Here is an 8847-nt window from a genome sequence, read left to right on the forward strand (position 1 = left end):
ATGGTGCCTCTACACGGTTTTTCTCTCATCCCTGGCGGCTTGAAACCCTAGCCATCACCAGCAAGAGGTTAGCCTTCCGGCGCCGTTCTCCGGTGGCTCCCCTCCGCCGACGTCCTCTCGGTAGTCGGTAGTGAGGGGGGTCATCGGATCCCGCGCATGCGGATCATTTTAGCTTTAGGTTCTAGGGCCATAGTAGTTCAGGTTTTTGGATCGTTGGACGTCTTGGCTTCGACGGCGGCGACGACGATGCTAAATAAAGAAGCTCCAGGTTCTTCTCCGGCGAGGCGATTGTCTCTATATTCGGTGATGGATTCAAGAACCAGTCTGTTCAAGCAGGAATGTTGTGGCGGCGGCGGCATCCTTGTGGTGGACTTGTGTCACCGGGCTCCGCCATTGCGACAGCGTTTGCTCCAGCGTCGGCGCGGAGCTTGAGAGGTAGTCCAGGAGCGGATGCAGATTGTGACCTATATCGACAACATCTGAAATACCAAACGTGTGATGGGTTTGTGGTTGATGGATGTCAGGTATGGTTTCCCCCTTTGACGTCTTAATTAGTCATAATGGGGTGCCAGACCTGGAGTTTGATGGCGTGCTGATACGTTCATTTTGCATCATATTTTCCTATTATCATTTATTATGTTTTGGATTGTTATTTCACTTTTTAATACAATTCTTATGCATTTTCTCTCTTATTTTGCAAGTTTCACATAAAGAGGGAGATTGCTGGCAGCTGGAATTCTGAATCGGAAAGAGCTACATCAGAGACACCTATTCTGCACAACTTCAAATGACCTGAGATTTTATAGAGATTTATTTTGGAATATATAAAAAATATTGGCGAAGGAATTACCAGAGGGGGACCCACCAAGCAGCCACAAGCCTGATCCCCCCCCCCAAGCTTGTGGGGGCCCTGGCAAGCCTCTGAAACCCATCTTCTACGATATGATGCCATTTGACCTAGAAAAAAAAGAGGAAGGTCTCGGGACGAAGCGTCGCCATCTCGAGGCGGAACCTGGGCAGGAGCACTTTTGCTCTCCGGCGGAGCGATTCCGTCGGGAAAACTTCCCTCCGGGAGGGGAAATCAAAGCCATCGACATCACCAACGATTCTCTCATTATGGGAGGACCAATCTGCATCAACATCTTTATCAGCACCATCTTATCTCAAATCCTAGTTCACCTCTTGTATTTAATATTCATCTCAAACCCTTAGATTGGTACCTGTCGGTTGCTAGTAGTGTTGATTACATCACACTACTAGGGAAAACCCTAGTAGCAGCGCTTGTTTTTAAGCTAGTAGTAGCGCTTGTGCAAGCACTACCACTAAGGTGCTACAGCTAACTAGTAGCAGTAGCGCTGGAAAAGACGCGCTACTGCTATACCTAGTTAGCAGTAGCGCTTTTCTATAGTAAGCGCTACTGCTATACCTAGTTAGCAGTAGCGCTTTCCTATAGTAAGCACTACTGATAGTACTAAGTAGCAGTAGCGCTTCTTCTGAAAAGCGCTGCTGCTAACGTTTCCTGTATTTTAAAAAATACAGCTTATTTTCGTTGTGGTTTTATATACAGTGCTTTCATCATATGATTTTATGACCATGATTAGTTATTATATATAACAGTGGGTGAAATGAACGTGGAGTAGATTCAAGTGGAGGCAACATATGATGCATGTCGAAAGTACTACTAATCCAAACTTGATCTAGTTTGGATTAGAAGTACTTTCGATGTGCACTACATGTTGCCTCCACTTGAATCTAATCCATGTTCATTTCACCTATATATATATATATATATATATATATATAATAACTCATCATGCTCATATAACAACTTAGCATCATGCATCATCGATCATAATAATAAATAACTCATCATTGGTATCATAATAACAAGTCATACTCATCATCATCGATCATACAACTTCTACTCGATACCACATCATCATCATAGTCATCTAACCAATCCTACTTAGTTGTTCTTAGCACATGATCATGAGTATTAGCTAGGACCTACTACCTTCTCCTAGGTAAAATAGCATAAAACAAGATAGCCACTGACTCTCCATTATGAAGAATGGAGATTATTCTGTCTTCAATTCTTGCCTTTCGCACAATCTTGCTTTCGAGAACCTCCTTACGATTGTCCATACATTTTTTTTCCATTCTTTGATTACCATGTGTTCATCGGTTTTAGAAATTCAATATGGACAGGTGAGACTCGTAGGATGACCTGGTTGTATGTTCAAAACATTAAGGTGACCATTCTGATACATTAAATGAGGCACACAATCCATCAGGATTTTCTGTTGAAAAACATAGCAATAACTTCGTAGTTAGCAATGTAGTTCAGTTTTAGAAGTATGCAAAAGATGCACGGATGTCGTAATAGTAAAAAATCTTACCAGGGTATCTCCATGGAAGTTACCGTGGTTCAACACGTGCACTAGTGGCACGTATTGACCATAATTTGGAGGAGTATAATAATAGGTATTGTAATTCTCAAGGTCAGTACAAAATGTGACCAGATGATTTTTCTCCTGATAAGTTAACTCGTAGCCATCGGTGTAGTAGGTTCTGTCTACCATCTTCTGCACATTCTTTGAAGAATGAAAATAAGCTATCAATGGAATAATTTGTCAACTATTTTGAAATAAACAATATAAATTACTTAATAACTATGTTTGAGAAACTCACATAGCGGTAGAATTGAAAGCATATCAACAAGGACCCAAATGTCCAAATTGTCTACCTCGATGTCAGGATCACCAAGATCCATGGTGACAAACATATCCTCTTGAAAATCATACATCTTGCAAAGTGCTTCTCAATCCGGGCAACCAAAATTGGATACAGTCTCAGAATTGTATAGATTTACCTCAAAATCCATACCATGATGGGTCCTTAGGTTAATTTTCTTTGTTTCATTCCTCTCATGATCTTCAAAACCCATCCTCTCCAAGACATAGCGTCTTGCATAGCATGGGATAAGCTAGTCGAATTGTAAAAGAAAAAATTACACGTTGAAGTAGTAGAAGTCCAGCTTAATTCCAAAAAAACACTTTGCATCGTAGCGTACCGTTTCACAATCGAAGGCCTCCTCGAGCTTAATGCTGAAGTGCCGACTTTCTACCAAGTGAGGCCTGTCGCAGAAACCCCGGTTGTCGCCGCACCAGGAGCACTCCCCAGGACTTTCGTCCGAAGACATTTCCTATGTTCATAATTCAAAGATTAAAATTGTACAATTAAATATATGTACTACAAAAACTAAATTAGATCATTATTATTCATTACAGGTTGACTATCGGTCTGTCGAGTCTTTTCTTGAAAACTCTCAGCTCACGTGGTGTATATATTCGACCGTCGGTGATGGTAGCTCCTCCTTTCGTTCCCGAGTGCATTACACCAAATTGTCTAGCACACGGGAACAAAGGAGAAGCTACCCCCACGACAATAGTCGGGATTCTTCGTCCTTTCATACATGATGGAGACTCTAGCTCACTGATTCCTCTCTGACATTTGCGACCGTCGGTGATGGTCGTTACTCCTCCTTCCCCTAGTGCATAACAAAGGTCTAGCACAAGGATAAGAAGGAGAAATGACCCCCACGACAACAGTCGGGATTCTTCGTCCTCTCATATATGGTGGAGCCTCGACAGACTTAAAGTCAACCTGAAATATTGTTTAATTATTTTTCTAGAAAATCCAGGCCACTTGATATTCCCCTACATATTCTAGCACAAGTCATGCCAGAATTCACGGAAAAATCCGGCATGACCGTTGCTAAAAAAAGGGACATATCGAGCGCCTGAAATTTGCCGGAACAAAAATTAATCAACACTCCGGCAAAACATAGGCCACTCGGGGGTGTAACCTGCAAACATGACCGGCCACTTGGGCAAGCACATATCCTATTTGAGCAACACAAGATATACATGTTTATATCTACATCATATGAGCATTCAAACTTGATGGAGTAGTTTTCCAATTTGAGTATTCAATAAGCAAAACCAAATCGTAAAATAAATTAGTATCCAAATTAGCATTCATGCAATAAGAAAAATTAAATCATCTCTTTTGTCCCTACATTGTCGAATATTATCACTAATACATCTCGAATAGTATCATACATATAACATCACTAATTCAGCTAAAACCCTAGCGAACGACGGGTATCGGCGCGGGCGGTGGATACCGAAAGAGAAGGAACCATCACAGGATCATAACTCCAGTGAGATCCCTGAAGAACCTGTCAGGTATTGGAGAACCTGCCCTCCAACGCGACCATGTAGCAATGGACGTGCTCGTCCTCCTGGCTGACACGGTGACGTACCACCTCTGCGGGGTCCTCAAGCCTCCGCACCATCACTGGCCCACATGACCGCCACCAAAGAAGGTTCGGGTCAACGACGGGCTAGCTCCTCACCAAGCAGCGCCCCTGGAAGGTAGCACCTCCTAGTACCAGCCCGGTGGAGCCCAGTCCCGGACATGGCCCCTCTGATCGAGCAGGCCTCCTCCACCGAGTCAACAACGAGGATGCGGGATAAGCATCATCGACGTCGATGCGGGAATAATTGCTTTACCTAAAAAAATAACAACAAATGTGACACCTAAAACACCTAAATTCTATTAACTACACCTAATTAAAAACCTACATTTTGAACATGATTCGACCATAACTAGGGTTCATACTACATTATTCTAAGATTAAACACCTAAACACCTAAATTAAATTAACAACATGGGGTGGCTGGTCTCACCTCGATCGAGGTCGGAGGGGGTCGGTGACGGGGATGATGCAGGGGCTCCTTGATTTCTGCAAAAACAAAATATAAACAAAAACATTATTATCATCATCTTAGGACTTAGTGAAACTCCATAAGCTACATTTAATTATTCTATTCAAATTTACTTATAATTTCCTATTCTATTCAAATTTACTTATTCAAATTTTCTAAAATATTCCTATTCTATTCAAAAGACCTACATTTACTTATTTTTTCAATTTCATATTTTATTCTATTCAAATTTACTAAAAACCTACATTTAACAAAAACTAAAACCTATTTACAGAAAGGGGGAGGAGGAGCGTGGGAGGAGGGGAAGGAGGAGGGGGAGAGAGCAGGAGGGGGAGGAGGAGAGAGGAGGGAGGAGGAGGAAGGAGGAGGAGAGAGCAGGAGAGGGGGGAGGAGGAGGAGTAGGAGGAGGGGGCGCCAAAGAGGAAGGAGGAGGAGGGGGCCGCCGGAGAGGAAGGAGGAGGAGGGGGCCGCCGGCGGAGAGGGAGGAGGAAGAGGGGGCCGCCGGTGCCGGAGAGGGAGGAGGAGGAGGGAGGGATCGACCTTGGGGTGGAGGAGGAGGACGGTGACGGCAGCGACGGATGAGAGTGTGAGGGGGAGAGTGAGAGGACGCGCGCGGGCTGGTTAATTTGGATAAGGGCCCTTAGTGGTAGCGCTTGTCTCTAAAAAGCGCTACTGTTAACATCTGTAGCAGTAGCGCTATCTGAAGAAAAGCGTTACTGCTACAGATTTTAGCAGCAGCGCTTTCTGAAGAAATGCGCTACTGATAAGGCTAAGAATGTAAAAAAATCAAAAATACATTGGTCATCATTGATTTTTTTGTGTAGAATCTGAATTGTCAATAGGAATCTTCGCCGGTTTAAGAACCGGCAAAGATTCCTATTGCAGCCATAGATCCTACACATAGAGTTCAATGAAGACCAAGTGGTTGTGATGGTTTGAGAAGCACCATATTTAAGGTGGTAAAAATTCTGTTCGCGGAGCGAGGTGGGACTAAACTTTGGTCTAGGAGAGGGGGCTGAATTTATCAGTAGTGTTGGTCGGGGAAAAAGCGCTATTGCTAAGATGCATAGTAGTAGCGCTTGCAAAACGTGAGCGCTACCACTATTGTAACGCCCCGGATTCGATGCGCCAGTTGTCTGCCAGTTATTTGCCGTAGTTGCCATGTCATTTGCTTGCGTGTTGCATTTTATCATGTCATCATGTGCATTTCATTTTGCATACGTGTTCGTCTCATGCATCCGAGCCTTTTCCCCGTTGTCCGTTTTGCAATCCGGCGCTCCTATGTCATCCGGCGTTCCCCTTTTCGTCTCCTGTTGTGAGTGGGTGTTAAACTTTCTCGGAATGGACCGAGGCTTGCCAAGTGGCCTTGGTATAGCACCGGTAGACCGCTTGTCAAGTTTCGTGTCATTTGGAGGTCGTTTGGTACTCCAACGGTTAACCGGGTAACCGTAAAGCCCCCCTTCTCTTTGCAGCCCAACACCCTTCCAAAGTGGCCCAAAACCCAGCAAACTCCCCTCCATGCTCTCGGTCGTTCGATCATGATCGTGTGGGCGAAAACCGTGCCTCATTTGGACTCTCCTAGCTCCCAGAATCTATAAATATATGCCTCCCGTCCAAATTCGCGGATGAAAATCCCCTCGAAACCCTAGCAACTTCCCCTCCGCGCAGCCGGACATGTACAACCCGGCCAGACGCATCTCCGCCGCCGATCGCAGCCTATGGCGCGCCGCCACGTGGCGCCCCACGCCGTCCTCCGCCGCCGTGGCCCGCGGAGCCCATCACGGGCCCGCGCGGGCCCTCGCGCCGCAGCCGTCCGGCCCGCGCCTCGCCCTGCGCCTGAGTCCCAGCGCCGCCTCCGGATCCCGCGACGGCCGCCGCCATCGCCGGCGCCGCCCGCCGCCCACCGGCGTGCTTCGCCCTCCGCCGCCTCGTCCTCACCTCCGCTCCTCCCGCCGGCGAGCCCCGCTGCCGCGCCGCCCCGAGTGCTCGCTGACGCGCCCCGCCGGTGTGCCCTGTCGTCGCCTGCCACTGCCTCCCGGCGCCCCCGAGCTGCCTCGTCCCCGCCTCCCCCTCCCCGGTCGCCCCTGCCCTTCTCCGCCGCCCCTGCCCTTCTCTGCCGCCGCCGCCGGGCTCCGTCGTCGGCGCGGCCATGGCTGATCGGGAGCAGCCCCGGTCCGCCTAGCCGTTGACCGGCTACGTGGGTCCCGTCCGGCCCATCTTCCCCAGGCCCAGCCCAGCTTCCCTCTTGCCCCGGCCTGCTTCACCGTCTTGGGCCGAAGCCCGCAAGGTGAGCGCGCCCCCGCCTAAACCCCGCCCGTGCGTGATTTAGTTACCCTGCGCTCGCCCGTGTTTTTTTTCCTGAAAACTGCTAAGTCCCAGATCTGTGACATTATCATGCCATATTCATCCCATCGTATCTCTGCATCCGTAGCTCCATTTCGTGCGTGTAATATGTCAAATTGTTTGTCTCAACGAGTATATCATTTCATTCCATTGCATCATATTCATTTGAGGTCATATTGATGCCTGAATCATCGTTGTAAGATTGCTTCATGATGTTGTCTATTGTCTGTTAACAGAACGAGCTCTTTTGTCATTTTTGTCATGATTGATGTGTGCATCCTATGAGGTTGATGTTTACATGTGTTTTGATCTATGATATGTCTTATTTACAGAGGTGCTTACCATGTATTTTTGTGATCAATGTGGTGACTAGCACAAGCATGCAAACTAGGCGTCGTGATGTTGCTGATTTTAGTCCCTGTTCTGCTGTTATTTTCATGCCATGTAAACATGATGCTACCAAGAGATCCATGCATATTTTGAGATACTTCAGTAAGGGTGTTTTGAACATATGGTTGTTCTATATCCATTCATGCCCTTGGTTGCAATTATGGAGTAGTCTAGCATGTCATTTTCGTGCTCTACTTTTGCTTCAAAATATTTCCTGGCAGATTGTTTACATGTTATTCAATTTTGCCAAGGTTGTTGTAGTTGATCCTTGCATGCTATGAACATGTTCTTGCCTTGGTTTGTTTCATAAACATGTCTTCTTGATGATGCTATGCTTATATTGTCATGCAATGACTTGTGGTGAGTGAATCGAGCTTGTTAAGTAGTGTACTTGTTGTTGCTGTTTTGCTAGGCTGAATCTGTTATTTCGTGATGCTATGTAAACCTGCTTCTACAAATCATTCTATGCATAATATGGAGATGACCACTAAACATGTTTTGTTCTACATGTCATGCTATATCCATCCGTGCCCCTGGTAGCATTTATAGCTTGCTGTAGCTTGTTCATATCTTGCTCCAAAGTTGCTTGATAATATTGATGTCAGCCTGTTAACATTAAGTTCAGTTGTTGCCATGTGTTTTCCTAGTGTTCCATGCACCCTATGGACTTGCTCTTGCCATGCTTAGCTTCACAAATATGCTTTCTTACTGTTGGTTGCCTTGCCATACCATGTAATGCTCTGTGGTGAGTGGTACAAGCTCACTAACATGCCTTCATAATTCTGTTTCTGCCATGTTTGAATCTGTAATATAACTTGCTATGTTTACATGGGTGCCATTATATTTTCTGATCCTTTTTGGCTCATGGTCAGTAAGGGACTCTTGTTCTATGCTATCAGTACAATCATGCCATGTCTTGTTTTGCTATTATAAGTTCCTGTGACATGTTGTTTGATAGCTCTAAACATTGCAACCTGATGTTATTTTCTGCAAAGTCTGAAATTGTTATAATTTGCAATCTTTCCATGTGTGTTTGAGCATGTTCTAGTGATTTCTGGAGATAGCTTAGTGTTCATGTTTTGTAATGCTTTACCTGTACATCATGCCCATGCCTTTTGTTCTCATGTTGAGGTCTTGTAGCATGTTGTTTTGATGCTTACAATATGCCTAGTTGCTGTTTTGGACAGCTTGTCCTTTAAACTTGTATAGAATGTATGTGTTGAACCGTTGCTCCGTTTTGAGTGTGCTCTATATGAAACTTTCTTACAATTTCATGTAGTTTCATATTATCATGTTGCATCCTTGTTTTGAGGTGTTTGCT

Source organism: Triticum aestivum, chromosome 4B, assembly GCF_018294505.1.
Source record: "Triticum aestivum cultivar Chinese Spring chromosome 4B, IWGSC CS RefSeq v2.1, whole genome shotgun sequence".
NCBI lineage: Eukaryota > Viridiplantae > Streptophyta > Magnoliopsida > Poales > Poaceae > Triticum > Triticum aestivum.